The sequence below is a fragment of the Lissotriton helveticus genome, chromosome 2_1 (assembly GCF_964261635.1).
Source record: "Lissotriton helveticus chromosome 2_1, aLisHel1.1, whole genome shotgun sequence".
NCBI lineage: Eukaryota > Metazoa > Chordata > Amphibia > Caudata > Salamandridae > Lissotriton > Lissotriton helveticus.
This window is the reverse complement of record NC_136059.1, coordinates 581,684,943-581,700,756: the sequence shown is the minus strand read 5'-3', so window position 1 is coordinate 581,700,756 and position 15,814 is coordinate 581,684,943. Positions and strand designations below refer to the sequence as shown.

Below are 15,814 nucleotides of genomic sequence, written 5' to 3'. Positions count from 1 at the left end.
CCGGGAAACCCATTGTGGGTAGCTGTGCGCGATATAAGCTTAAATAAATAAATAAATAAAATAAAATAAATAAAGCGCTTTTACGGCGAGTAGCACGTTGCTTCGGAACCCATAAAGGATTCGTGGTGAATTAGTATAGTGAAATATGAAAGTAATTTGAGTGGTGGATATGTTAGTCACTTATTTGGATTGAGTGGGATAGTGGAGGGATAGAAGAGGGAATATAATAGCGCTTGTTACCACTGATGAGGTGTTGAAGTAATATGCCTAGAGGTGACCACATACGGAGCATGGTGAATAAACAGTACAATATAAAGTATAGTAAATAAATTTCGTGCTCACTTAGTAGGATAGAGCCTTCTCAGATGTGTTAGTAAAATGTACCTTTTGTGTTCTAAAGTTATAATGTCTCTGCTCAGAATTTGCCTAACTTGCCAGGTCATCACCCAAGTAGGGACTACAGAAGAGAATCCCATCTACCACCACAGAACAAGGCCACTATCAGAGATGTGTCTTCCTGTTAGCATCAGACAGCGGTAAGAAGTGAAGTGCGGTTTCTACAGAAACAGCACTGCAGCCGGCAAATCTTTAAGTATCTGAGCTTAGAGTGTATTTCCTCAAAATTAATTCAAAGGAATTGTGAGGCTCGTTCATAAAACGCTCAATTTATTGGCAACACTGGATCTCATCTCCGTGTCAATATCTCTCCGAACCTGCTGTGAAAGTTTTATTTTGCGCGTTTTCGCTGCATGTTTCTCCCGATAAACGGAGCGCAATATTCCCAAAAAAAGCGTGAAGGAACTCCACGCAGGAGCTGAAAGTGCGTGGGAAAAAGACGGGCAGCTTGCGTCCTTGCCAGACTCGGAGACGGGGGTGTCCCCGTTGCGCACGCTGGAACTGGAGAGTGTCTGGGGAGCAGGTTGCGGCTCGGGAGCACAGGACTCGGGTCTCCTGGGTGTGTTCAAGTTTCAGGGCATGTGACTGTGGTATTGTCTCCTCTGCCGGTGATGCCACGGTGGTCCTCGATTGGGAGGGGCAGACACCGGAGCCTGGGGCAGGAAGAAAGTGGGGGCAGCTGCCTGGCACAGCAAAGTGTCCGCTGCGAAGGAGGCACGGTTGTCACCAGAGCAGAGCCTGGGGGGGAGGAGGGGTGCGCCCAGCACCTCCCACTCGTCACTGGCTCGGTGGCTGTCGCTCCTCCCAGCGCTCAGGTTCCTTCTGTGCAGCGGCGAGGAGGGTCTGAGACTGACAGCCGGTGCAGGAGCAGCAGCCACACACCCGCCCGCCCGCGGCAGCAGCTCATCTCCCCCGCAGGAGGGACCCGCTGTCCTGGCATGAGGGGGAGCCCCTTTCCGCAGGTAAGGAAGGCACCAGCCCTGCTCGCTTACTCCCGGCGGCTATGTCTGCTCTTTCGCTTCCTGCCACTTGTTACTTTTCTGCATTTGAAGGTTGTCTCCTGGACATTGTCGTGCAAGGGCTCTTCCTCGGCTGCCCTGCTGGGGTATGCTGCTGCAGGTTTTGTCTGAAACGCGCGTTTTACCTGAACCACCAAATGCGACTGTGTAGTGCGTGCGAGCGGACGGTGAGGATAGTACTGTGGTGTTCTTTCTAACTGCCCCCTGCAGTTCCACCGTTTGCAGGTGCGCCCCTGCCATATGTTTTTTTTGCTCTTTGCATTCACGTTTCTGTTGTGAAGTGTTCCGATTGGATGAAGGGTCCCACTTTTTGGGATGGAGTTGCAGGTGGGTGGAGGAGTCCCTGCGGACTTCCACGCGGATGCGCAGCTGCCTCCCCCGCCTCCAGGCACTGCTGCACACTCTCCGCGGTGCCACTCCTTCTCACCTGCGGCTGAGAGGCGGGCCACTGGAATTATGCGGTGGGGAGGACTACATTATGCAGCAAGAAAACACAAATTATGCAGCATAATGCGTCACATGTTGTGTTAGTATTACCCCACTATTTTGCCATTTTACATGTTATCACTCTCTGGTAAAAGGTCTGGCCTTATTCGTATCAGTTTGACACCCATAGACAGCAATAAGCAGCAGAAAGGTCACCAAGTCAATATTTGTGAATGGCCTACCACTAAGGAGCAGCTAGTGTTATCATGGTTTTAGTAACTTTTGATCTAGAAACATTTTTGTTTGTTAAAATCAGCAGTTTATACAGCACATGGTGGATTATGTGGCAATTCAAACACAGCAACGTTATAATTGTGCGATAATCACCTTTGGCCGCAAAATTGCATAATTCTTTTGGCACTGGGTGGGGGGGGGGGGGGGTGCACTGACTATGGTGACTCTCCACCTCCCAATAACCAATATTGTGCTCAGTGTGGTGTTTTGATGGCATTCTGTTTCTAGCACCTAGAAGCCAGTTTAGCCAGCTATCATCACGTTTAACAAGTTACATAACGGCTGTACTCGACTCCTCTGTAGACAGAATGGTCACAAGCGACCGACCACCCTGCCTGCAGCACCACGGAAGAAGGTTGTCTTGGCTGCATTGCAGATATATTACTCTATAGACACTGACTCCAATTTTATTTTTGAGAATGATATATATATATATATAGATAGATAGGTAGGTAGGAAGGTAGGTAGGTAGGTAGGTAGATAGATAGATAGATAGATAGATAGATAGATAGATAGATAGATAGATAGATAGATAGATAGATAGATAGATAGATAGATAGATAGATAGATAGTGACTCAGGACACATCACTTTATGGCCTAGTGCCTTAAGTGTCTGTGAGCCTCACACTAGATTGTTCGTTGTATTACCCCTCAAAGGGTGTTTGAAATTGCTGCTGTAACTTAAAACGTCTGTCTGTAAAGCATTCCTCTGCCAGTGCTTAATTTGTGGGTGGGTGAAGGTAGTTGGCACTGATGCTCAAAACTATGGGCTGGGACTCATTTTATGGGCTGGGGCTTATTGTTCATCATCAGACTATGACCCAGAGCAAGAGCTCGATAGGCGGAGAATGGAGGATGAGAACAAGAAAGGATAACTGTGACAACAGGAGAAAGGGATGAAAAGATTATGCAAGAGCGAAATAAAGAGACTGCAACAGTAGGATGGTGGGAGAAAGGGGTAGGAGATGGAATAAAATCCGGCAGCCTTGGTACCACTCAAAGCCGGCATTTTGAGCAGGGTGCTTATTTTTTTTAGTTTTATTTAAGGGCTACCTTCCTCCTTCAAGCTAGGTGTACATTATACCAAACAAACCAAAGAGAGGCTGCCCCTTGGACTAACCATTGAGTGTGTCACGCCCAAATGGTGACACGAGCTCTTTACAATCTTCTGCCTCAAAGATCTCCCCACCAGCACAGCAGCTTCTTTTTATCAATCCCCAGGGGCCGAGCCCACATGAGATAGACTCCCACAATCCGCGTATTCGATGGGTCCCTCTAAAAATATATAGTTAGAAGTGCCCCCTGCCATGCGTGACATCTTCAGACAGTGCTCAGTTTGTAGCATGGCGAGATTTTAGAGGCTATATTTACTGCGCAAAAAGTGAAACTACAAGTCCCAGAATGCAAAATGCTATTAATTTACTGGCTAGGTGTGGTAGAATCTATACAAAGCCAAGTAGAATAAAAGGTATCATCAGATTCCAGTATCACCGTGTTTTTTACGCCCTCTCCGGCAGCCGATACCATGAAAAAGTGTCAAAGTAATTACTTTATTAGCTTGAAAAGATAAAGAAAGGCAACGTTTCTGCCTTCGAACTGTACCTGTGAATTGTGGCTGACACACGTCTCCGCTGTAGTTGCTGTTCGGTGCATTAGCATACCGAGCTGTCTTGGTGCTCACAATCACACTCCCTCCGGATACAACCCGGGAGCCTCCTTTAAGGCAGTGCGGTGCGTGCTCCCGAGACCCCCGCCGGACGCTTCTGTTTCCTCCCGCATATTCCGTGTGTACACTCGAAGACGCAGAGCGCCAAGAAGTGCCAGTCAGACGTTTCCTTGTTTAATTAGGGGCACGGAAGGCGCGCGAGAAAGGCAGGATTGTCAATAGAGCGTTTCCTTTAACAGAGCGAAGGGAAGGAGCCGTGTGTGTCTGTGCCCTGTGTGATGGTGAGCAGAGACACAAGAGAACGTGAAGAGATGTTGATAGGTTTTTGAGCTCTTATGTTTTTATGCAGTTTTTTAAATGACACGAACTCGAAGCGCTTTACATGAGCTCCAGGTACATTTTCGGAGTAACACCTTCAGTCAGTCAGGTTTTTTACCCAGTGCCACTTTTCATACATGGATTTTGAAGCCCACACTAACAAATGAAGAGCAAACACACAAACTCCAGAATGCAAAGAGCTGTTGGCTAAAAGCAAGGACTGAATTTAGATTGCCCACATGGCTTCTTGGGTGCTATGCAGCTGACACCTTTATTCAGTGGGACACATTTGTAGCACGTACGCTGAAATCCCATCACCACCAGGGGATTCAGTACGACTGCGCAAACGCCTGCTAGGGGACCTGGTCATGTGGTAAGTAGTCCTTGTTTTCCTTAATTCAGGCAAAAGCCAGGAGTAGTAGAAGAGTAAGCCATTCCTACTCCCACCACAAACCTTTGTGAATCAGTCTTTAGCTCAGACCTTCCTCAAACAAGAGCCTTTAAGGTCTCCTTGATGTTGCCCCTGCTGGCCGTCCCAGAAGCACCTGCGGCCGACAGTGCCTGGCAGAGAGGGCTCCATCTACCTGAAGCGAATTAATTGTCCAGGAATAGTCGGACTTATAGGAGGCGAGTGACAATGCATCTCCTCCTCCCACAATCCTTAGCGCTTCCTGCCTTCTGAGATGCAGATACTAGCTTGGGGACCTTGTGCAAACCTAAATAATGTATGGTCAGGAGAGCTCTCCTCCTCAAGGGAAGGCAGTGTTAGTTGCACCCTGATGAGCAGACGAGACGTCTGCTCGTGCGCATGTCTCGGCAAGCGCCTCTTCTTTTTGTATCTCTGCTCTTTAAAAGACACAAGGCTCGAACATACTTCAAATATACACTTATATTAAGTCATTTCTTTCTTTTGTGACCTGCTTCATACATATGCAGCTTAAAGCTGCTTCGATGCACCTGCTGTCATAAAAGGTCAGAGGTCGATCGAGTGCGTGTGGAGTAGCTACAGCTGGTCAGATTACATTATCTCTTTGGGGAGTGGCTGGGCACAGCCTTAGAGTGCATTGATGGCTGATGGCCCACCTCTCAAACCAGGTACTTTGAGCCAATGGCGAACAGAGGCTTTACCTTCCGACATCTTTATTAGAGCTTTAGTTGGACTCCAAGGCACAGGTCCATCCATGTTCATCGAGGAACTGTTCCTGGGGAGCAGTAATATTATTACAGCGAATCCTGTGATTCACACTTGTCTGTATTTCCTTGATTATCTGAAGAGGAAAACAACGTGAAAAACTGATTTCAACATTCGTAATTACACGTTGAATCCACCGTTGTGCACAGTCACATGAAGTGTCCTTGTTACTGTTGGAAGGGGGTGGGTCTGATGTTAGGCGGTCAGCATGCAGGCTGAGGACCCCGGAGCCTGAGGGATAGACGTGGGTTCTTTCCTGATTGGTCCTTCGCCCATCGCATTATCTTCTTGTGGCGCCAACCAATCATATACCGAATTTACTAGGGAATCATAACGCACAAGTTGCCAGAATGAAGATCTGTACATTTAAACATTTACATGTGCATTACCTCCTCGTCAGCCCTCCCCGTCCCAGTCCTAACTACATGAGCATAGCTCCTCCCACCAGAAACTCCCAAGCAACTTGAAACCCATCCCTTCCCTCCAGGCCACACCCATACCCTGAGGCATATAACCCTGTGACCTGCCAATCAACAACCTGTTTGTTTTTTCTGCGGAATCACTTCCGAGCAGTCTTCGTCGAGGGGGGCACTGGAATTGGCCTCCTATCTAAGGTGAGTGTGGAACGGGATGCTAAGCGCCCGTTTTTAACCCCTATTGTGCCTGTTTTTCTTTTACCTTGTAGGCATTTGCTTTGAGTCCCTGCTGTAGCGGGACCGTGGGGTTGGGGGTCCTGACTGCCTGCTGTGGGGTGGTGACTCCCTGCTGCAGCCTCCCCTCTTCCGGGTTCGTTCCCTGCTCTAGCCGGTACACCCGGGGAGGGAGGGGGGGTGTGTGGCTGGCTTTTTCAGCGTGCCGAGGGCGTGCCGGATTGGCTTCTCTGTCTGTAACTCTCGGGGCTCGTTTCTTCGAGCCCGTGTTTTTCCCCTTTTTCTTTATGCTTCCTGCAATCCTTGGTGGAGTCTGGGGTTGCGGGGAGGGGGGGGGACTGCCTTTGTTTGGTCCGTGGGGGCCCGATATTTAGGTTCAGTCCGACTTTGTTGTTTGTTTCCTGGGTTAGTGTTCTCTTCCCCGCGTTTCTGTTGTTGGGGCTCCCTCTGCTGGCGGTCCAATTTTGCTTTATTGCCGTTTTTTACTGGAGGGATTTGCATGGGGCTTGATTTCGTGTCTTGGCCTCTTGCTGCTCTGCTGTGGAGTTCTGCTGGGGAGTTGGGGAGTTCTTACCTCTGGGTTCACTGGTTCCTGGGTTGGGGTCTTCTGGGTTTCTTTGTATCCTTACAGTTGGGCCCTGTTCAGTCTTTTCCTTTGTAGTAGGCGGCTTCCTGGGCTTGTTTTCAGGGGGCTTCCATGGCTGAAATCTGCAGGGCTGCTACCTGGAGTTCTCCGCCCACCTTTATGTCCCATTATCGTTTGGTGGTTGGGGGGACTGATTCTGCTGGGTTTGGGGACGCTGTGTTGCGTTCTACTCCGGTGGTGTGACTTTCTGTGCTTTAATAAAGTCTGTTTTTTGCTACTGAGTGAAGCCGATTATTGCTTTGGTATCTGCTCATGTAGTTAGGACTGGGACGGGGAGGGCTGACGAGGAGGTAATGACCGGTTACTCACCGGTAATATTCATTACTCCGAGTCGTAGCCCTCCCCGTCCCAGTCCAGGTTCCCATCCCTCCCTCCCTGTTTCGGCTTCTTGTGCTTGTTGGGTACAGGTTGTTGATTGGCAGGTCACAGGGTTATATGCCTCAGGGTATGGGTGTGGCCTGGAGGGAAGGGATGGGTTTCAAGTTGCTTGGGAGTTTCTGGTGGGAGGAGCTATGCTCATGTAGTTAGGACTGGGACGGGGAGGGCTACGACTCGGAGTAATGAATATTACCGGTGAGTAACCGGTCATTATACACGTTCCCCATTACTTTTTAGCCCCCTCCCCCCCCAACCCCAGGCAAAAAGAGTGAGCTGTGTGTGCTGGTGGGAATATGGCTCAATATTTTCACGAATTTAATTCCAAAAACAGCCGCGGCCTTCCTTAGATTTTCAAACGTGCTGTTGGAATCTTGTTTTATGTATCATTGTCTCATTGGGAAGGTCTGTGTTTTAATGTGTTACTCCTTGCCTCTTGTTGTCTCTCAAGTGCTTCGAAACTGCTCTTCATGGCATTTCGGGCTATAGCAGCAAAGAGAAACAAACCAAACAATAACCTGTGGTATAATAAAGCATGAAGTCAGAGGCCAAATCCAAGAGAAATGAATTTCCTTTCTCAGCTTGGCTCGGTTTCAGAAATATTTGATTTAACTGGCATACCGAAGGCAAACAGCCTCCCAAGACTGGGGCTGGTTGCTCATGTGGTAGTAGAACACACTTTTAGGGTCCAGTTCACTAAAGAATTGATGAGTACAGCAGGGATGGCTGGCACATAAGGAGGGTGGTGGGTGGAGGGACAAAAATACAAGTAAAAAAGTAGCTAAATAAAAAATAATTCCACTTACCTTCCTGGCGCGTTGACCTCCTAGCTCGGGTCTAATCAAGGCAGGTAGGCAGGCTCCAATGCAGAACCCAGACACTGCAGTAACCAATCCGGGTGCTGCTCTCATGCAGGCTGAAAGAGGCACCAGGATTGGAGGGAGCGGCCTCCTTCAGTGCTCCAGAGGACACTGGAACCCTATGCTGTCTCTAATCCCGCTGTCTAACATAGCGGGGCTAGAGAGGTTTAAAATGCGCATGTCTGCCTGGCCGTTGCAAGACGGCCGATCAAAAAGACATGGGCACTATAAACTTAAAGTGCCCTGCCCATCACTGCTTTCTGCTGCTGCCGGTCAGGCAGCAGCAGAAATCAGAATACCCCACTCCCGGTCCTGATGCTTGGCTCGGGATGGGGTTTTGAGAAATAAAATGGAAATAAAGTAACTTTATTATTATTTTATTTGTCTATCTCTAGAGGCAATTTTTAGTGGGGCGACGCTCCTCCGACTTAACTGAGGAGCCGCCTCTGGAGTACAGGGAACAGTACTAAAGAAGTACTCCTTTATGTACGCTTACATGTCTTTGTGAATCGGGCCGAAACATTCAACTCCCTATTTGTAAAAGTGCAAAAAAGGGCAGTCTTTTCTAGTTGCTCTAATGGTCTATGAATATTCCCTGAATATTTATATTTTAGGATGTTTTGGGGCAAATTCAAAAAGCCATTTTAAGAGTATGCAACGGAATACTACAGAAGAATTATCATGCATGCTTCTAAATGCCATTTTGAGTAGACCCCTAAATTAATATGGATCTTCTGCCTGCATTAATTAATCCTTCTATCTTATTGGCTACAAACAAGCTCTGTTGTAACAACATTAATACGATCCCTTTGCCGCTCTTGCAATGGCTCGTCGGTGGCCGCAACAGAAGACCCCAGTGTGGTGTCTATACACAATATGTCGCATCAGACACCACTGTCCCTTCTAAGTACACTTCTTGCTATTTCTTCAGGAAGCACTAAATTTCCTTCCTCCGTTCCTGGCCACACTCTACCAAGAAATGATGTAGCGCTTTTAATTCTACTCTAAAAAACTACAGAAATCAATTCTCCATGGCTTTCTGCTTCGTATGGTAGATTTTGAGCCATAAAGCATTCAAATCAACCCTGAGATGTTGTACTGTGAAAAAGGATTTCAGCAAGTCATTTGATTTATCTAATATACCTGAAACCTAAACTGAATGTTGTAGAAACATCTCATTGTCCATTCGTAGAATACCTCCCGGATTCTTAGTAGTAAAACTATTAAGTTTCCCCTGTATTGATAGCAGTCTTCCTGTGATGTTATTCAGAGCCACGACTGCTCCCTTTCTTGGCATAAATCCTGACAGCAGCCTACAACAGTCGTCAGGACTTCAGATGTTTTTGAGTTGTATAGTTAATATTTTTTGTAAAGTCTTGTCCAGGTGTGCTGAAAAGTGTGATCTACAAAAGATGTGCCTCAAAATGCTTCACTTCGAAACCGCTCATTTTAATGTCCTTACAAGAAATTTTCCTAGAACAACTTATTTCAGAGGTACCATTAGCTCATAAAAAAACCTTTAATATTTAAAAAGATCAGGGACCACAGTCACTTTTCTTTATCTTCATTTATTACAAGGTGAAAGTGAGGGCAAAATGTTTCATTAGAAAGAAGAAAACGAGAATAATAAACAAAAAGACTCAGAACAAGGCTTTATTGCCTAATATATAAACAATGAAAACATTATTTTGGTAATATTCATTTAGTCAAATGTACATCTGAAGTCAACGTATTAATCAGAAGGCAGTTAATACTTGAGGTGATAATGAGCGTAAAGCGCTAACACTAAGACGAAAATAGTGCTGATCTGGCTTTACTTTTTTAGGTTGAGCCTAGCAGCAGCGCTCATGCGCTGCCCGCTCTGTGAGGCATGCTGTAATAGAGTAGGCAGTGGAAGCCCCGCCCACTCTCCACCCATATTTTTAATTGGCTGGTGTCACTGTCCTTCGTAAAAGCTGAATTCCGATTCATTATGAGGCTTGTTAGTCCCTCCTGGGTACTGCCTTGTCTCCATTTGTTACCTCCCATAAAGAGTGGACCTTTTACTTTGCTCGTTACACGATCTCTGTTATTTAGGGGGTGAGCATTATTTTCTTTAATGGTCTTTCCTTATTCCAGCACGGTCCGCTTTCACTTTAGTGGCTAGGCTGCTTTATTTAATTAATTTGCAGCACGGTCCGCATCAGTTCAGTGTAGCACAGGCAAATAAGCATTTGCAATGCAACAGGTCTAGCATTTACACGAGTTTGAGCTATTGGCATTGTAAATGAAAATGCCTTTTTTTTTAAAAAAAATAGTTTTTCAAACATAAATAAAACACATAGTCATTTACAATGCCAGTAGCATAAACTCACATAAATGCAAGACCTATCGCATTGCAAATGCTTGTTTTTTGTTATGAATGGTAACGAGGCAAATTGTATTTCCTGTAAAAGTAAAAAGTGTATGCATAACAACATTGTTGATAATGATGTTCGACCACTTTTTCATTAAGTTATAAAAACAACAATGACGCAGAAACTGCTTCATTAATAAAAAAACTACTTATTTAACTTAATTTATATTTCGCTAAAAGCAATTAAGATACTGGATGTACATTACTAAAAACAACGTGAACACATAATGATATTGTGAGAAATGAAAATGATTTGTAGGAATATTGAGAAAAAAGTAAACAATAAAGGGGATGTAAGTGAATCGTATGTGCAGCGAGTCATTTTCAGTGAAATAGTATTGAAGTGAGTCGTTTTCATCTGACACATTTTGAATGGGACCCTAATGGGAGCTTCAGTGGGGTGGCAAATGCATGGATCCGAAGATGAGTGAACATTTTTACAAACTTCAGTGCCAGGATGTTTTTGTTCCCCTGAACCAGACACTTTTTTCTCCACATTTTTCACTGAACACGTTCAAACATGCCTAGGACACTTCTCATGACGAAAACTATTCTCTTCATAGTCAATCAGACACCTACAGTGAGTGATAAAAAGAGAAGCCTTCAGCTGTGGCTTCATCGGCTAAACCAAGCCCACCAATGGTTAGACTACAACAGAGGTAACAAAACACAAGCATAATAACTTTACAATCACTATAATCAGTCGAACATCTGTCACAATGGGTCCTACAAAGAAATTGTTCATCATCTCAGTTTTATCTACTCTATCGGTACCCTTTCCACAGGCTAACTGTCTCTTATGACGGTAGTTGATGCGTTAGTGCCTCGAGGCTACCTCGCTGCTGTTGGCGCTGTTAAATTGTTGTAAACTATACTCACAGAACGTAAACGAGTAATGTATCTACTTTTTTGCGGATATGTGGGGGTTTTGGGAGCAGGGAGTTTTCAGACGCCTGTAAGGTATTCTCTCTCGAACATCAGTAACATTTTATGATTTCAAAAATGGTTGGCAGAATTATTATTTTGCCTTTGACTTGATGACAAAATAAAACGCAGATGGGCCGAATAAACCCACATGAAGCTCTGAGTTCCTACTTGCCGGGGCTAGCGGCTTCCCATGCTGCTAGGCGCTAGCCAGGTGACCCGACCAGCAGCACCGAGGCACGCAGGTAACCCGTCAGCGATGACCTTTAAACAGCTGCACGCTGCTAACAATCACGGTGAAACGAGATGCTTCGGTTCCTCAGCTCCATGCGGTCTGCAGGTGACACCTGCTCGGCTTCCCAGGTAATGATCGCTGCCTTACTCACTCTTAAATGCTCAGTGAAAGGCATGGCTAAGCTCGAGCTTTGTTCCCCTGTCAGTGGCATCATAAACGATTGGTCGCAGGGTGGGGCTGCGTGCGACAGATGGGATTAAAGCACTTTAGAGCGTGTCGTCGCACACCCAGAGCCGCCACAGGCACCTCTACACGCAGAGGTAATGCTCCTCTGCGCGTAGGAGCAGGTTTGGACTGGCCTGTCGGGCAGGCGGGTACTCCCCAGATGGGCCATTTTGAATTGACCAATGTGTGGGTTTTCTTTTTGTGTGATCCATTTGCAGCCCACGGGACTAAAATAAAAGCGGCCCACACACTGTTCCTTTCAAGCTGACCCACCTGGCAATGCCAGACTGCCCGACAGTCCAACCCAATACAGAGAAAGAAATGAAAGGTGCCCACCCAACTCTTGGCCTCGCTGCCGGTGGAAGGTCAATGTGTCAAACAGGAAGGGGCTGGACTGCCATGGGCCCTAGGCCTGCATTATTGAACAGGACGAGCCAGGCATGGGACTGCTGGAAATACCTGGAATGAGGGATTGTGCTCCTAGCTTATCATTTATTGGCGATGTCACCTGATTGTTGACACCTGTGAGTGGATGGCATGTGCAGTGTGGAGACAGCCTTCAGGAAGATGGGGCTTCTGCGCCATGCCCTCAGAACTCTACTATCTCCCCCCCCCCCAAAAAAAGAAAAGTCTAAGAGTCCAACAGTCCAAAACTAAACTAAGAAACCAGGACCCCTGTGAGCCTATTGGGCTTTGAGTCAAACAGTAGAAAAGAGGTGGACAAGTGATGTCAGCTGCCGCAATACATTGTTGCTTGAGTTCATACTTTAACCTGCTGTAAGGACACTTACACGGGTGCAGGGAAGTCAGAGATCTTTTGATGCCAAACACAATTGTATCAAGTTCTGAGAGTACTAAGTTGTTCTGCCCTGCTGATTCAGTCTGTGGTCCAAAGTTCAAAAAATACATTAGAAGCATTACTGGAGGAACGTAAAGTCAATTGTGAAGCTTGATTGTCCATTGGTTGTGTCACTGGTATCTCCAAAGACAGTCTATGAGGGGCTTTAAACTTGTCGATGAGCTTCGGAAGAGTTCCTCTGGGCCTCCTCCAACTTCGATTCCCTTAAGTTGAGCTGTACCATTCCCATCTTCTATATATGGACTGTGCTGGGGTCACGTAAGTGCCACTCTAGGACCCCCGAAGAGTCACTGCCTAGACGCTTGTAGCACACTTAGGGGCAAGTGGATTGTGACCACGAGTTCTCAAAGCGGGAACAGAACACTGGTGGGGTGCGCAGACTGTTGCCAATCTTCTATTGCTTTGGAGAGTCAAGAGTGCTTCTTGGCGCTTGGTGTGATGCTGATAGTCTGACTTCAGTAACGTTGTAAGAGGCTCTGCTGGTGGTAGTGCTGAAGCGCTTTGTGTGGAACTGATGTTACCATTTGAGCGATGTAGATTTCTAATGGTTGAGGACAGTTTGCCCCCGGGCTTGCAGCGGTTCTACCCTGGTGCATGGGGGGTTGCTGAGATGGCGACCGAGTGGACTTCGTATCCCAGTGAAGCTGACTTACTGGTGCTGAACAAGGTATTGGTCATTGTTCAGTGTGTATGCCATTGCTTAGCTGTACAGGAATCAGTTGTTTTCTTCCCTAAATTGCAGGTAGGAGCAGATTGCATGATACTACAATGCTACTGAGGTTCCCACATGTGTACAAGTGAAATGGATTCTCTTACATCCTTTCGTCTCTTGCACCCCATCTCAGAATTCAGATTTGCAAAGTCTTCACACTGTAGACCGTGCCCCGTAAGGAGACAGGAGCCGTTATGCCACAAACAAACAGCACATTGTGAATATGAGATTTGGGGTTCCATGCTGTGGTCCGTGGGACCACTGTCTACGTCTCTCATTGTCTTCTTCCTGCACAATTAGGGTGTGCGCTGTCAAATCAAATTAAAGATGGTAGCAACGCATTAGTGTATCCCATTCTGAGTAAGAAGGGGTAGGAACATCCCGTAGCTGCCCTCCTCCCCTTGGGACTTGTGATGGTTCACGCTGACTGCACTATTTTACATGCACGAGACTGCTTTCACTTTTTCCTTCGGTTTCCTGTGAGTCAATGTTTGTGCAAATATCTCTCTTCTTCAGATGAACTCTTTTTTTCCTGTACCTTGAGGGAAATAAATACTTTGGTTCTGAAAAGTGTTTTTTCTGCTGCCAAGCTATTGTGGCACTTCTATAAAAAAGTGTGGATTTTCCAGATCCATGGGGCTATTGGTACCAGGGGTACTGGCAGTAGCGGCTGGTGTGCAGGTGGGGTGGCGAGCGGGGAGGTGGGTGACAATGGACGAAGAAAACCCTAAAATAAAAAGTAAAAAAAAGAACTTACCTGCCCCATCACCGCCCAAAACTCTGCTCTTCTTCCTCGCTGCAGGGCAGGCTCCCAGACTCTCCTGCGGCCAATCATAACGCTGCTCTCAGCATCAGGATTGTCCTGAGCGCTCTGGAGTTGCACTCCCAGGGAGACTGGTAGCCTGTGCCTGCTGGCTTCAACCCAGCAACGCAGTTTGGGTTGGAGACTGCTCAGTGCGCATGTCGGGTTGGCCATCCTGAGACAGCCGGTCAAACCCACATGTGCACTGAAGTCAGTGCCCAACACTCCTCCTCATGACTACCCCGTGATTGCTCTGCCCCCAAGACTCATTCAACGGAAGAAAAATAAAACAATAATAAACACATTTTATTGTCATGTTATTTTCAAATTTTGAGGCTGGCAAGAGGGCCGATGCTCATTCGCCATAGCGGAGGTGCTACCGCTGGGTACTGGTAACTCTGAGAGTGAGGAAGTTTGTCCTGCCATGAGCTGGCCCTGGCCATCCAATTAGAAATTAGGAATTACCACGAAAATTGGTAATTCCAAGTCTGCTTCCATGGTAATGCCTAATTTTCCTCAGAGTTTCACACAGAGTTTTAGACTGTTTTCAGCAGCTGAAATTTCCATCTGAAAGTCAAAAATATATATATTATTCCAATGGAGCCAGCATCTACTGTTACTGACCCCTCTGGACTTAAGAGACCACAAGTAAATAAGGCCATAGTGCAGTGTCAGTCTGGCCAATAGGACAATCGTGCAGTGCCCAATGGGCTGGTCTGAAATATTAGCGTATGGGCCTGTTTTTTGGCTTTTTAAGGACCTGTTTTATGGTCTGCTGGGCCAGTTTTTACTGTTGATTTGCTGATATTAACATAAACATTGTGCTCAGCAAGCTCAAATCCATTTGTATTCCATACCTTACAAAACATTTATACAGCGTGTCTTTACAAGTTCAAAACTGCCCCAATTTACAATCATGGGGCCCTTTTTTAGCTGTCTACTTCTCTAATAGAGTCCACTATTATTTTGGTGCCCATGCCTATTTTCTTTCCCAGCCCGACCCCGCCAAAGTGTGTTAAAGTTATTAATACATGTGTGGCAGGCCATTCCACCAGGCACCCCTCTCATTTAGCTCCCTAAAAACCCAAAGCGTTCCTGATTGTCTGAAAGTGGGTCAAGTCACCCCGCTGCTGAAAAAAACAGGCCTGGACATAAATTACCTAAACAACTTCAGACCCGTCTCCAACCTTCCTCTTCTTTCCAAAATCCTAGAAAGATGTGTACTCCAACAATTAACTCAACACGTGGACAATACCAACCTCCTTGACTCCCATCAGTCGGGATTCAGGAAAGGATACAGCACTGAATCTGCAATCCTCAACATAATTGATGATATTCACAAATCACTGGACTCAGACCAATGTTGCCTCCTCATTCTCCTAGACCTATCTGCAGCATTTGACACAGTTGACCACAAACTTCACCTCAAAGCTCTCGAAGAAAGGGCTGGTTTAAACAAAGTGGTCCTCAATTAATTCTCCTCATTCCTACTCAACCGCTCCCAGAGAATCAAAATCAGATGCTTCGAATCGGACCTTCAGCCAGTCTTGAGGGGAGTACCCCAAGGATCAGTGCTCTCCCCTCTACTCTTTAACATTTACATGGAACCCCTCGCCACTTTACTCAGAAAAGCCTATATGCTGATGACACCCAAATCTACCTGGAAATCTCCTCTGCCAAAGACATCCAAAGACTCAATGAAATACTAAGAGAAGTGCAACGCTGGCTGTCAAGCAACCACTTAAAACTGAACCCGGACAAAACCGAACTACTCCTCATCTCGAACAAAGATGAGAACCCTCAAATGGTCGAGTGGCTA

At 46.4% G+C, this 15,814-nt stretch overlaps 1 protein-coding gene across 1 annotated transcript in view; it reads left to right on the top strand.

Annotated features, from left to right (window-relative positions):
• Nucleotides 1–1,215: 1,215 nt before the first annotated feature.
• ARHGEF28 (Rho guanine nucleotide exchange factor 28) overlaps nt 1,216–15,814 on the top strand; it is a 1,107,856-nt gene continuing 1,093,257 nt past the window's right edge. Inside the window, exon 1 of the mRNA XM_078675262.1 lies at nt 1,216–1,358. The gene's annotated coding sequence lies outside the window, so the exon portion shown is untranslated. The remainder of the gene's footprint in view (nt 1,359–15,814) is intronic.